Genomic DNA, 15,414 nt, shown 5'->3' on the forward strand with positions numbered 1-15,414 from the left:
TATCCTGCTTGAGTCTGTGTACTATGCGTAATGAAGTGTGAGTAGTTCTCTGTTAGCGTATTTGGCCCACCTAGTGTGTAGTGTAGTGTGAAGAGAATAACAATGTCTGCCTTCCATAGTTCTCTTAACGATAGTATTATTTATAATCTTTAGCAAGAAACACCGATTCACATCAACTCTATTTAGAAATGTCAGTGAACACATCACCCTCTGTGGTGTTTGCGCGCAGGCATGTTCTCAAGGCTACCTTCCACGGTATACTGCAAGCTACCTTTTCTCAAATTAAATGGGGGGGCACGATGAAAAAACGAATAACGTTACTGATTATGGTAGTAGCAGCCCACTCCATTGGCTCCATTTCTCAAATTTAAAAAAATAAATCCTAGGACACACCCGGGCACTGAAGCCTATATCTGCCCTGATGCACAATGAATCTCCTTGATCATTAAACGAGCACTACATCGTTTGTAACGGTTAAGTTTGCAACCCCGTCTTGCTCAGTTGTAACGCGGTTGCGAGTGCGGCTCAACTAGCTCCGCCCACCACAACACACGCAGCACAGGCTGCTGGAAGAAAAGGCTAACAACAATGTGACAATGCTGAGTGTGTGTGCTACAACTTGCGGTGTTTTAGCTATCAAAAGGATCAACTTGGAGGCATGCCTTTTGCATGCAGTCCATAAACACGGACAATAATTTGCAGCTACTCCAACGCTTCATCGGAACGGTGATGGCGGTCTAATTTTCGCAGGTAACATCCTTTTCTTTTTTTCTCCTCAGAGACGGTATTTCATTGTTCTCTGTCTTCAGATTTCTAGATGTAACAGATAGAAATCCGCCTTTGACCGCTTTGATTTGAACTATGCTGGATGTACAAAACTGGACCATGTGATATCAAAACATGTAATCAATATTGATTTCTTCTGTTAAGATGAGGTGAACGTTTCCATTAAGGATGCATTGGTTTCATCAAATGGTATCTGCATTTGTGATAAAGCATTTCGTCGCTCTATCATGTTGTGAACGGACACCGAGAAAGCCTTTTCAAAGGTGCATATAGCAGCCCCCTCCTCTAACTACAGACATTGCTTGGTATTCTGCAACCGGCTGTTCATGAAATGAAACCAACCTTTGTCATAATTGTTTCCTTATCAGGTTAGAACTCGTTAGAGAAATCAAAATTACAAGTACAATGCCGAAATAAGTCTCATTCTCTCGGCTTCATGGACACTGCCTGTCGCATTCAACAAACATCAGATAACAGTAGGCTACGCACGGGTGAAGAAACGCTTGAATTAGTTTGTCTGTGGCGCGAATCGCGGGTATGGAGTAGAGTAGCCTAGACTCAAGCCACTCGGGCGCTCAGCCGCAATTGCACAGGGGTTAGATACGAACTCCGAAAGAGGGGCAACCAGGTTATCAGTAATGTCCTTTCAAATTACCACGAGGCAGATCTTTGTTGTCCTGCATTCAATGGCCTTTTCAGATCCAGCCTGTGGACTACGTAGAGGTCGTAATGAGCCTAGCTCTTAGTCTTTGCACGTTTTTGTATTGGGATTAGTGGCTATTTCCTGTAATCCCGTCACCATGGTTATTCGTAAATGTACCTCTTTTACGATGACAGTGTCAAAGCGCCACACTTTCCTTTGACATTTCAATACATAGGCAGTTTACTGTAGGCCTTCTTCTAAGTGTAGGTGGCACGAGTAGGATATATACTTATGTCTTGAAATTGTTGTGCTTGACGTGTGAAAGAAACACCCGAGAGATAGAGATGTTCCCTGTGTTCCCGTAGACACATTTTAATCCTATTTCCTTTCATGTCCTCTGATCTGTATCTTATTTCCTTTCAGTAAAATTGGTGTTTTCCCCCTCCATTCAATTCGTTTGACGATTAGTAATGTGTTCTCCCTTGATACGTGAGGACAGTGGTCTACTTTTCAAGTTTTCAGGTACTGGCTGAATATTATTGTTCACTCTTGTGTTTTCCCCATGACACATTGCACATATTGTATGTGTGGTTTGTGGGCTTCAACATTGTAGCCTACAGTCATTAACTGACATTTAATGATGGAGTAGTTTTGACAGTGAGTTAACCAAGGTGTTTTGACAGCATGACCTTAATGAATATACTGCCTGTGAAATTTAGCTTCCCGCTGTTCTTGTCAGAGACCATGTTGAAAAATTAACCATTGGGACTTTCAATATGTCTACCCTTTGTCCTTGAGAGACACCAATGACTGGGAACAAATTTCTTGTATGTGTCAACATACTCTGCAAGTGAAGCTGTCCATGGTCCATTTCATATCAGAATCTATAGTATCTATCAGAAGAAAATGGCCAGTTTTACATCTTTGATCAGATTTGGACAGAACAGATCTGGCAATGAGTTGTGATGTAATTGCAGCGGCCCGAGATATTGATGTCTGCTTTAAATGTAATTTACTTCCTAAACTTGTTCTCCTGTGTTAAATTCAAATTATACAAGTACTCATTTACTACGCAGGTTGGTACCTGTCAAGTTGATGAGACAAATGAAAGCATAAGTTGTAATCAGGTTATAACTACGTTTTTTTTATTTATTTTTTTACGGTTGTGCAGAAAGGGTGCTGCTTTATTCATTTTAATTCAGGACTTTGCAATAAGTGTTTTGGTAATTTCATGCCTGACTCACCATGTAGACAGGAAAGGTGGTCATGGCACAATAAAAAGGCAGTTCTGGATAAATGAGATCAGAATACAAAGTGTTACATTTAGTTCTTCTTTTGAGACTCACACAGAAGTTTATGACAACTGCCAAGTCTAATTTCAGGACATCTAACCATCACCCCCAACTTTGGGTTGTGCGTGTCGAAATTCATAGCCACAAAAAAATATTTCATGCAGTCTGTGTATCATTTTATCTGGTCATACATTTACCCCGAGAAGCATTTTTTTGGACAGTTTGAAGCACATAAGTGCTTCTCAGAACCTGAAGCCATTTCTTTACAATTATCATTTAATACAATGTATCCATATCTGGATTGTCTTATTCAGACAACCCCATCAGTATGCCTTGTCATGAAACCCTATGTCATGTTTCAACCCTATGTCATATTTTCTTCATCCATTCCTTTCATGCACAGCACACACAAGTGTGCTTTACATTTGACCCCACATTAAGACAGTGTGATGGCATTTAAATGCTGAAATAATGTGAGATTTTAGGCCCTTCATCTCACTGCTAACTTGCGATCTTTAACTCCACCGAAAACAGATCAATTCCATCAGCTTGTTCGTAACTCTGCTATTTTGACATCACAGATAATTGACTTACATTTCATGACATATTTTTAAATTAGCTCCAGTTTTAGTAATCCAAGACTGTATTGGCTGATATCATGAGTGGAGTTTGCACTGTTTCACACATTGGGGTTACTGGTCAGGTTATTGATATACATCAGATGGCACTCATTTTACATCCCAAAACAGATGTTTCAACAAAATCATGTTTTATCAAGGTTTTAGGAAACAAAATGCATAGATATTGTTGCTGAGTGTATTTCACAAAGGAAGATTTCTGCTGATTGTGCCACCAAATTTGGAACACTATCTGAGTTAAAAGAATAAGGTTTTTAAATGTTTTATTCACTTGGCCAGTCACTGCTAACTCTCATTCACTCACTCACACAAACACACATACTCACAATGCAAACACCCTCTCACACTTCATCTCTCATACACACGCATACACGTACACAGACATACACACACACACACACACACACACACACACACACACAAAACACACACACAGTCAGACTGTAATTCTCATGCTATCAGTCTCCCCTCTGTCACCGCTTTGTCCCGTACTCAATGGGCGAGTGGCACTGGTACGTCTGCTCTGTATGAAAAATGACTGTCCAGTAGAGCGGTGGATACACGCGTCACCAACCGCCGCTGCATTTATGGCCTGTCAAGTGTCTGCACGACTCTGCTGCTCCAGAACTCTCCCCAGGAGGTAGGGGGTGTAATTTCAGTTGACCGGTGTGTGTTTGACGTACGTCTCTGTGCACGTGCGTGTGTATGTATGTGTGCGTTGCTATGAACATTTAAAACATCAGGAGAGAAGAGTTACCAGTCATTCCCCTTGAACACACGGACGCAGATAACCATCCTGAATGGGGGAGGCATGGGGATGGAGGCTTTGAAGTTGCTTTTTTCCCATCCCCTACCTTGAAATGAGAGGGAAAGAGAGAGAGCGCATTTCACTTAGTGAAGTTCAAAAGCAGTGATTACATTGTTTGGACCTAGTTTTTAAAGTGTTACACAGGTGTCACTGTGTCATTAGTCAACTTAAGCTCACCCTAAAGTTTATGTTTAGTTTTAAATGCATGAACAATATTTGTACACTAAAACAAACAATATCAAATGCAGAGACAGTTATTTAATAATATGTTAGGGAGTAGTTACAACCGACACTTTGAGGGCAACCGTAATGCTGATGTGGCCCAGGGTGAAAACGACATTGACACCCCTGCCCTAAACAGTTCATAGTTGTCCGAAAAACCCAACCCAAGTAATAATAATATTTCATTTAATGTATAGCACACTCTACATTCAGCTGTATCTCAGAGTGCCACAGTACATAGTAAGAACACACAACCTATAATAAAATACATTTAAAAAGTGGCTAAACGCTGTCTTTGAGCCAACACAGTTCCTTTTAAAAGAGAGGAAAACATCGCCCACAGTGCCTCTTGCCCTGGGCAGGCTGATGGCTGCAACAAGTGTTCTAAGCACATGCTAAGAGCTCAAAGCTAATTATCCCTAATCCTGTTTGCCACTCAGTCCAGCATACGGCTGGGCTTATTAGGCCTGTGTTCTCACAGCGAGAATGATTTTATTTGTTTGCCTGGGAGTACAACCGGCAATCTATACAATTAAATTACTTGCTCAGGCATTAAAAAAGCAGTCCAGACTTAAACCTTGTTCCGTACAGAAAGAAAGAATTGTATTATAAAATGGCACCATGTTCATTGCTTGTACTGGACAGATGTAGATTACCTGGATGGGATGTATATTTTATATCCTATACTTGAACATAGACAATAGCTGTGTGGATAGTCGATAAAATAAACCATGATGCCAGTTTTTCCTCTACTGCCAGCTGATCCTTCTACCATCTCTGAGATGTTGGATTTCTGTAGAATAGTGAAGGCACAGTCATCTCTCCGGCTTGCTTTATCTTGATGTCAAAAGTTATGCATGTGACTGTGGCAGAGTCTCTGTGTGTGCTTTCAGTACTTCTTTTCTTTCTCTCACTGAGGCTACAGGCTTGCCTTGTCCATTTTAAGGTGTTTATACCCTCTGTTAGCCGAATTGAAAGAGTGTCATTGAGCTGGGGCCTTTGGGTAATTTATCAGAGGAAGATGCAACCATGAAGGTCAGGGTCCGCTGCATTGCCTGCAATTTCCACCCAGCACTCGCCGACACTACATGTCTTCTCCCATCACAATTGTCTGTGTGCAAAGATTTCTCATCGAGTCAGTGTTCCCTAGCGGTCAAGCCATCCCTCACAGTGGCATTTTCATTGTGTGGCTCTATTGTTCAAAACTTGACAGCAGAAGCTGGATATTTTTTGTGCGGAACAAAGGTCTTCTCCTGAGTTTTATTTTCTTTGTATTGCACCTACTCAAAAAACTCTGCATGTCGTTTCAGTGTGTTTGTGTTGGTTATCTCTCCCTCAGTGCTGTTTGTGTTCCTACTTGAAGGTTACATTCATGGTGAGCGTTAGCGAACCACTTAGTACCAAGTGAATGAAAGCTACTCTTTGCCATCCACAGAGTTTTCATTCGCAGTCAAAGGAGAGAAAATTTGACAATAGACTTGCTCTGTATCTGATAGCGTAGCCAGGAATGTGGTAGCCTTTCGATTGGATCTGGGGATATGTCGAGGGACATGAGGTGGTTTAGCACGCCACTCCTCCTCTGGGCTGGGTCAGCCATGCCCAGGCTTGTCACGGAGTGAGTTGAGACGTGTCCGGTGCTCCTGTAATTACAGACCCTGCTCCTGAACCTCAAAGCTGAGGCTGAGGCAGGGTGGGGAGGGAGCCAGCCACCACTCGACTCTCCACGTCCAGGTGGGTGCTATAATAAGCCCTGCGTCTGGTGGAGATGTGTGTCTGTGCCTGTGTGTGTGTGTGTGTGTGTGTCTGTGTGTGGGTGTGTGGCCCTGCCGTTATTACACCAGGTGGAGACCAGCTTTTCTATGGGCCACATGGGAGATGTCACACCAGGATGACAGGCTTCGGACACTCGTCTTTGGGGGTCAAAGTTTGGGCAACAAATCCTGTAAAACAGATGGGAGGGCAACATGAGTGCAGGGTACGAGGGGGCTGTGTGTGTGTGTGTGTGTGTGTGTGTGTGTGTGTGTGTGTGTGTGTGTGTGTGTGTGTGTGTGTGTGTGTGTGTGTGTGTGTGTGTGTGTGTGTGTGTGTGTGTGTGTGTGGTAGAGTGAGAGGTAGAGTGAGAGGAGGATGTGGGGTAGACAGTTAGAGAGATAAGCACCCACACCTCCTCTGCAATAAAGAGCAGAAGTGAGAGCAGTGTGTGCCATCTGTGTGCTGCAGGCTTTGGGAAACAGACACGAAAACAGACGTGGTCAAAAGTAGTCCAAACATTTCCGCTTGAGGTCTGATTCAGCAGCACTTTTGTAACAGTCAATCATAAGGTGAACAATAGGCCTGGTGTGTTTTTACTGTCACCGGTGAGGGACAGTTCCTGTTTGACTGTCCGGTTTGAGAACGTCAGCACATTGCATGACATAGAAGTAGGTGAGAAGTATAGAATCTGTACATTCTACAGTTCTGTGATACTGTGGCCAGTATGTGCAGTCTAGGCGATTCTGTAATATGACAGATGATGTCATTTTCCCTGGTATTAGGGAGCCCTGACATAGGGGCCCATCTGGTTGAGAGAGATTTGGTGCACCCTTACTCTAATCCTCTCTGCTTTCACATTCCGGCAAGGTTGGAGATGTTGGCCAGGAAGAGTGGATGACTGCCTTCACAGGAGATATGCAAAGCTGCCATGTTGGGAGGGCTCCAAAGCAGGGCAAAAGGGAAATAGCCTGAGTGTGATTATGTGCCTTCCGCTGTTTGTGGATGTGCTATACATAAAGTTTATATAGAAACATGCTGAAAACCTTGTCAACATGTTACAAGTAGGTGTGTGTGTTTGTGTGTGTGTGTGTGTGTGTGTGTGTGTGTGTGTGTGTGTGTGTGTGTGTGTGTGTTCATTACATAGCCTTGCTTGAGGTTTTGGATTATGCATGTGATTGACAGGGCCTATGATGGCTGAAACGAGCTCTCCCTTCCCCTTGGCTGAAGTACAAGTGCCAGAACGCATGTCTGATGTCAGGTCGAGAGAATGCAGCCCTCTGCACTGAACAGATATCAGATATCAGACTCTTTGAATACGATCCCAAATCAGTGCACATCTCAAACCCATTATGGCTGGGCTATACAACCCCCTACTCTCCAGTAGCCATTCACATGCAAAACAGTCCTCCAAAATCCTCCACCAAAACCATTCATTTTATAGCTCCCGTTTGCATAGTTGATCAAGCATGGCACAGGAGGACAGAGATGCCCTATCTATGAACAATTGACATGTGGGCAATCTAGTAAAAAAAACAAGTGCTGACCAGGAAGTTGTAAATAATTCCAAATGATTAAGTATCCTGTTAGCTCCAGAGAAGGAAGTTGAAATGTTTGGTTCCCTCTCCTTGGGTTAGGGATAGTGTTAGGGTAAGGAACTCATAGTTCCCCTTTGAACCCAGACTGGTTCAGATCTGTTCCAGGGTTCATTGTTGTGTGGGTCAGCTGGTATTGATGCACCACATTGGCAAAGCCTGTACTGACGTAGACAGAGCTGTTTACATCCAGTCCGACCGACAGCATATCTGCTAGCCCTCCACTGAAAAGTGCTGGAAGACTTCCCCATTTAGAATCCGTGTTGGCAGCAAAATCAAGAAGGTGCCGTTCTCACTTCCTCTTTGATGTCTAAGCCATTAAAGAACTTCCCAGAGGACTACCACATAAATGATTTGATTGTCTTTTTTGGGTGCCAGTTCAATTTATTTTTTGCCCCGCTGGCACTGTATGCCTCGGACTGACACTACTTGGAAACCTCTCCGGGACTGCGTCGGCAGAAGGCTTAATTGGCCACTGGCCTCGGTGGACGTTCTGTGGTGGCCTTTCTTGGAGTGCTGAATGCAGTAGGTGCGTAAACAGTGGTAATTACTTCTTGATAGAGTTGATCTTTTCGAGGAGGAGTTTTCCCCTCCGAGGAAGGATGCTTTTGGAGATTTCACATATGTGGAGTAGAGCTCGATTTTCATTCAGCGTGTGATTTGTCTTCATATTTGCCCTTTTCCTCTCTTTCCTCTCATTACAACCTATCCCACCTTCATTTGACTTGATTGACTTGACATTTTTGCTAGTCTTGCTGTAGGACGACTCTTACTTTGGTTCTTTGGTTTGCAATGAACATTCACATTCACTGTAATGAATTACAGTTATATCACAAATCCTTTCAGATGCCTTATAAATACCAACATTAAACAGTCTGTTATGACAACTCTGACAGAAATAAGCATCGTGATGATATCCCTCAGATGTGTGAGTCTCATCACCTGCTGTAATTGTATTGCTATGCCCTTTCATCCCAGACAGGGAGAGGACTCAGGTCTTTGAATAGTAGGTGTCAGATTGGCTTCTTCAGGTACCTTTTGGTTTTTGCACTCCACTGTTATGGAGAGGCTTGTGGAGACTTGAAAGCTTGATGATGTGGAGCCACTTATTTGTGTGTGAGTGTGTGTCTTTGTTTTTGGTGTTTGCGCGCCACATATCAGTGCCTCCACAGTGTCTGAAAATGCAGCGCTTGAAAATGTATCACCATAATAGGAAATCTAAGACTGGGAATTTCTACTCGCGAGTGACACATTGAGTCCTCCAGAAATAGAAACAAATATGCCACTGAACAATAACAAAGTAAAACAACTGCTAAAAGCTCTTTGTGTCTGACACTCCCTCCCATTTTAGTGTTTAGTTGAAACACCTTTTTAAGCGAGTTGTCTTTGATTGGCATCTCATTGGGAGGTCTGTGATTGAGCACTTAGTGGTATGTGGTCACTGCTCTCTGCTAAAATGTCACTCAGCTTCCTGTGGAAGTCAGCAAACAACAATTTGCCATGGTAGGTCTTTCTTATCTCCTCTTTGTTGAGGTCAGGATTGGGTCGTAAATAACTCCAAGATTGCTTGAGATATCCTGTTACTATCCTGTATCAGTGGGTTGGCATTGCCCTCGCCCGTTACTCTAGCCAAGCATAATGGCATGTGTACAGATACAGATCTATACACGTATTATTTATGCATGCAGATAGATACTTAGCCTGTTATGGCTCATTAGTTATTGGGCTGTTTGAGACCAAACGAGATGTGGTGTTTACCTGTGGTTCTCTGCAGGCTGTTTGGGGTGGGGTGTGTGTGGGTGGGGGGGTCACACAGTAACAGATGGAGACCCAGAATGCCCTGTGTGCCATCTTTTCCAGGATTAAGCAAGGGGCTTGTGTTTGTTTAGCTAGCTTTATTTAGCTTGTAAATATTTTGTGGTATGCTTAACGTAAAGTTTATTATTCCTGATGTCTTGGTGTCTGGAGGGTGCATTTCTTGCTTTGGTGTGCACTGTGCAAATGTGTTTCCTTCAAGTTTTTGCTTTTGTGTGCAGAAGAAAAGGAAGAGGAGGAATTTGTGCCTATATGCACTGGCACACTACGTCTTGTTCTCTCTCTCTCTCTCTCTCTCTTTCTCTCTCTCTCTCCCCCTCCTCTCTCTCTCTCTCTCTCACACACACACACACACACACACACACACACACACACACAAAGTTGGCCTTTAATGAAACACCTTGTGCTCTGGAAGTTTTAATTATTCCTCCTTGCGTTGTACTTCCAGTGGTCTGGGATGAATTTCAATGCTGCTAATAGTTCCTGTAAAAGCCCCAAGGCTATAATGGGCTGCATTATTTCAAGGTCGTGTGGGCTCTTTGAAAAGTATCCAGGTGAGATCATCTGATAAGAAATGGTTTTGCCAAATACCTGGATGCAGCCTACGCAACCACACACATGGCACACACAAACACACGCACACACACACTCTCAAATACACTCACACCAGGTATTTTATCACTTCAATCAAGCGTGGGCTATTGATGCCAGAGGCTAACCATCCTGTTTTGAAGACCTCTTAAAAAGCATTGGAGAGAATGCGTCTCCCTGAGCAGGCGCACACAGGACACGCCAGCCAGCCGATTAAGCTCTTTTAAATGGATGCTTCACACATCCTTTCATCAGCGATAAAATGGCGGGGGGTGGGAGGGTGGTAGTTATGTGGAAGTGGTGTTCGCTTACATTTTCTCCATGCTAGCTCTCAGCATCCGCTGCTCAGGTGAATCAAATGTATTCATCCCCTCGACTCACCCTCCTTTTTAGAGTCACATTAGTCAGGGCTGCAATGCAAAGAAAGGGAGGGAGGGAACATGGGGAAGAGAGAGAGGGGTATCATCGGAGGATAACTGGCCCAACTAACTCATCTATGCTAATACCGCTACTGCTTAGCATAGATTCATTCGACTGAAGTGTCAGACAGTGGAGATGAATAATGGATCGTTGGGAACGGGGTTTGCGTTGCTAAGGGAGGTGTGAATTCATCCACAGGGGCTGGCACTAGCATCCGACGCTTTTCTCCATCCCCTGGTACAGAAAAAGAAGCCACTTTTTCTTTCCTTTTCACAGCCTGTTTATTTTGGACATCTCATTTGTTTGTCTCTCCTTTTCCCTGTCTCGAAAGCCAACAAAGATGGTGTTTTTGTTTTGCATAAAAAAGGTGAAGGGGGGGGAGGTGTTGCTAAATTTCTTTTGCTCGATCTGTGTCTCCCTCTTCTCTCGCTTCTTCCTTTTCTCTCCTGCCTTTCTTCTATCTGTCTCTTTCTTACTCCTGTGCCAGTACAGATGGCTGCCTCGTTCCTCCTCGCCCGCTGAAATCTGTGTTGGTTTATTTAAGACATTTTTCCAGTCCACTGCAGGCAGTTGCGTTTGAAAGATACTCAAGGACCTCCCCTCACTCGTGTGCGTTTAAGTGGGCTGAACCCTCCCTCTGTGGCCCGGCCTGGCCCGGCTTAGCTTGGTCTTGTGTTTGTGCTGCGCATTGAGGAGAACTGAAGGCAGAAGTCATTCTGAGGTGTTGGTGGAAGACACAGCACTTCCATCTATTGCATTCCCCACAGAGTCTCTCTGTCTTAGAAACATTGCAGGGTAAAAAAAACAGCTATCCATTTGAAGCCTGTTGGTTTCTGAATTGGATTTTCAGACCACGGCAGTGCAAATTAATGATAGGGAGAGAGCCCACTGGAGATGTGCGCTACTCCATCCCTTCTCTGAAGTCGCCCTCATTACTGCTGGCCCTCAAACAGTGTTAAAGGTGCAATAGGCAGCGTTGCCTTTGAGGGGAGAAAAACACACAGAGACATAACATATACAGCCCTTTTTTCTCAAGAAATGGCTAGGACAAACTAACCACTAAACTTTTGTTTTATATATCTGTGCAAATGAAGGCCACTACCATTGTGCTCAAAATAAATGAATTTCAAGATGTTTGGGATGTGCCTGCTTGTGTACAATTTTCACTTTGTCTTGTCTAATCACACAGTTTGAAAAACATGCCCACTACATTATTTTTTATCTTTTGTTTTTTTTAAGCAGTGCTGCCGATTAGATCAGCAACACAGACAGTTATCTTGATCTATCTTTGTGGCATCAGAGTATGTTATTCTTTGGAATAAGTGTGGCGTCATACAGTGTACGTGCAGTGGACTTTGAAGTCTGAGTTCAGACACCCTCAGCTGACTCATTGACCCAGGCTTTACTTACTACATCTGTTTCTCTGGATGACTTACGTAGCTACGATGATCGCCACATGTGTGACGTATGTGACGTATGCGATTGGCTGATTTAGTGGAAGGGCATTACACATGATGTGTAACAGGACTGGAGGATTTACAGCACAATGATTTATCAGCAACTGGATTACTGTACCTCACTCATGGCCATTTAAGTGAGATTGAAGGCCTGGATTGTGGAGTGTTGGTGAATATGCACCACCCTCATATTCCCCATAGATCTTCTGCCTGAGAAAAAAATAATCTATATATCCAATCTATAGATGGTGAAGGGCATATGACTGAATTGCATTCCTCACCTTCCAAGTGCAAAGGAGTGATGCCTAGCCAGTCTCCGGGTGTGTTACGAGTTAAAATTCACGTACTGTAGTTTTGTTGCATAAGGATGTGGTGAAAGGTGGGTGTATCGTGTAAAGGTATTGTGCAGATGTTGCACATTCATGCACGGTGTCATACTGATTACTCTTCAACCTTTGCATGCCTTCCGTCTTTAGTGAAGAGCCCTTGCTTTGTATGGTGAATATTCCAATGTGAGATTGCAGTGAAGTGCGTGGCGGTGAGTGATTTGATGTCAATGTTAAACTGGGCTAGAGCAGTGCCCTGAGAAACGTGAAGGAATGAGTCAACATTTGAGTTTGCTAATTGACTAGTTAGTGTTTGAGTTGGTGTTAAATATCTTTACCCTCCCCAACAGACTAGTTAGTGCTTGAGCCTCAAACTAGAGGCGTAGTTAATAAGTGATAAACACGATTACTTCCTCCCCCAGGTCCTTTTGAATTATTTGTTCAGGCGTTTCCTGCTTTAGAAGACTCATTTTTTTCCAAAAGCCGAAAATGAACCTGCACAAACAGGCGTGGTTGGAAATACTTAGTTTTCTTTAAAAACACAGGGAACCCTATGCCGACAAGCAAAATGTCTGTGAAATGGGATGATATACTTTTTTTATTTATTTTTTTAACTTTTTTCCCCAACCTACAGAGAACTATGGACTGAAATGTAACTGTGAGGTTGTCGTAGTTGTAAGCTGTGGCCCTGTTGGGGTCTGTGGGGAAACCCAATCGTCTTGACTGGGTCGGGAGTAAACAGGCCTTGTGTCGGGTTGTGACTCTCCATGTCTTTCACACTGAAGGTGTTTCCTGACACTCAAGTGGTCAGGGAGTGGATTATGGGTTTCTTGCCCTGTGCTCTCTGCGCGTGTATGTGTGCATGTGTGTGTGTGTGTGTGTGTGTGTGTGTGTGAGAGAGAGAGAGAGAGAGAGAGAGAGAGAGAGAGAGAGACTTACTTGCATAATGAGGTGAACAGGCACAATGTCACTTGGAGTGATGTGGTGGGGGATGAGGGGGGGGGGGGGGCGTGTGCGACTACTGCAGGGCTCTTGAATAATGCAGTGAATGTGCTGTGTAACACGGTTCAGTGAGAGTCTGCACTCTTCCCTTTCTCTCTCTCTCTCTCTCTCTCTCTCTCTCTCAATCTCACTCCCTCTCTCAATTTCACTCTCTCACTCACTCACTCCTTTACATCCTCTCTCTCATTGTGGCTGTTAAGTCTTCAGGCGCTTGCTCTCAGAGTCGTGTTGTGTCTGCTACTGATGTCTCATCTTTCTCAGTCCCTCTCTCTCTCTCTCTCTTTCTTCTACTCATTTATATCCCTCATTTATCCTGGCTTTAGTTCACTCTAATGATGTTTGCATTTTCTTCTCCTCTCCCCCCCAAACCTCTTGGTCTTGTAGCAGCCATGCTGCACAGGCAGTGTCACCATCACACTAACACCCCAGCTGTCTTTCCTTTGGCCACTTCTAAATGATACCCTTAACAAGATGGAAAAGTGGTGTGATTATATCAGGATTATATGATTTGTTGTGGTTTTAGTTTTCTTTACTTTCTCTTATAACTCTTTATTGAAGATCTTTTCGTTGCCTGCCTTTATTCAGTGCACACACACACACACACACGCACACACACGCGCACACACACACACACACACACACACACACACACACACACACACACACACACACACACACACACACACACACACACACACACACACACACACACACACACACACACACACACACACACACACACACACACACACACACACACACACACACACACACACACACACACACACACACACACACACACACACACAGTTATTCAGCCACATGTCCAGCATCGCACCATAGCACATTATGTCCCGCACATCTTTACCAGGAGCTTCTGTTGTATTGATTTCCCTTCAACCTTTGGTGAATATATCCCCCTCGCTCTAATCAAGTGTGTTGAGGTAAGCTTGTCTCTGACACAGAGGTCTGTGGGCCAGTCCCAGCAGAGGCACATCCCCCCTTCTTCTCTTCTCTTCTCTTCTCTTCTCTTCTCCTCTCCTCTGCCTGTGTGTAGAGAGGCTGTGTCAGAGGAGTTGCTCTGTCTGCTCTCCTCTTCTATAGTTCATCAGTGACCACATAATTAACCCCCCCAGGGCCAAGGCTCTGATACCACTTAAGACTGCTGCTCCTGCTGTTCAGTTTCTATCTCTCTCTCTCTCACTTGCTTTTTTTCTTTCTCTTCTTCTTTCCCTCCCCCTCTATCTCTTTTACTCTCTTCTCCTGCTGTTCATGTGCACTCTCTCTCCATCACTCTCTCCTTCCATCTCTCTCCTTCCTTCCCTCCCTATTTCTAAGCTTTCTCTCCCTCTCCTCCTGCTGCTCGTTTCCTCCCTCAGTCCCACCTTCTTTCTCTCCCTCTCTCTCACTCTATTTCCCTCTCTCTCTCCCTCCCTCTCTCCCCCTCCCTTCTGTCTCTCATTACCCTTTCTCTCCTCGGTCTCAGAGTGTTTGCCTCATTGCCTCTCCAAGGGTGTTGCTTGCTTCGAATATCTGCCTAAAGTAGTCTGGAGCATCAAAGCAGGTCAGGGGGAAAGTCCCGTGGAGCCAGAGCATTCTGAGAGACGGGCAATGTGCTGCGTTAGCCGGACACGTTCAAAGGCTTCCTGTTAGAAGAGATGGAAAGATGTGCCCTACATTTATAAGAGCCGTTGACCCCATTTGGGAGGTATTTTCACATAATGGTGCATAATTTAGTGCTTCACGTGGTGGTTCTCCGGTATTGGCCCATTAAAAGCCATATAGCTGACGACAGCTAGATGGACCTGGCTGAAGTCTGACTCTTGTCTAGTGGATCCGTGCCATGTAAGGCACAGATCTGTTCCAGAGTCGTTACTTTACGTGACTCTCTTTTTTTTAGAGATTACGAGAACCGGTGATTCGGTACGAAGTCGATGCCAAAATTCTGAAAAGGTGACGGTGAAGGTATTGTATTGGGGATGCAGATCTTCCAGAGCTGACAGGGGGCATCATATACATCCACATGTGTTCTAGTCTGTTGGTAAATGCCAAAGGAAGAAGAGGAATGCC

General features: G+C 44.1%; 1 protein-coding gene across 3 annotated transcripts in view; it reads left to right on the forward strand.

Annotated features, from left to right (window-relative positions):
* Positions 1 to 583: 583 nt before the first annotated feature.
* st6gal2a (ST6 beta-galactosamide alpha-2,6-sialyltranferase 2a) overlaps positions 584 to 15,414 on the forward strand; it is a 45,253-nt gene continuing 30,422 nt past the window's right edge. Inside the window, exons 1-2 of one of the 3 annotated variants that reach the window (XM_080838962.1) lie at positions 584 to 750; positions 1,853 to 1,951. The gene's annotated coding sequence lies outside the window, so the exon portion shown is untranslated. Of the gene's footprint in view, positions 751 to 1,852; positions 1,952 to 8,091; positions 8,263 to 15,414 lie in introns of those variants that run through there. The other 2 variants (XM_080838961.1, XM_080838963.1) reach the window with 2 other exon arrangements.

This window comes from Sprattus sprattus (genome assembly GCF_963457725.1).
Source record: "Sprattus sprattus genome assembly, chromosome: 5".
NCBI lineage: Eukaryota > Metazoa > Chordata > Actinopteri > Clupeiformes > Clupeidae > Sprattus > Sprattus sprattus.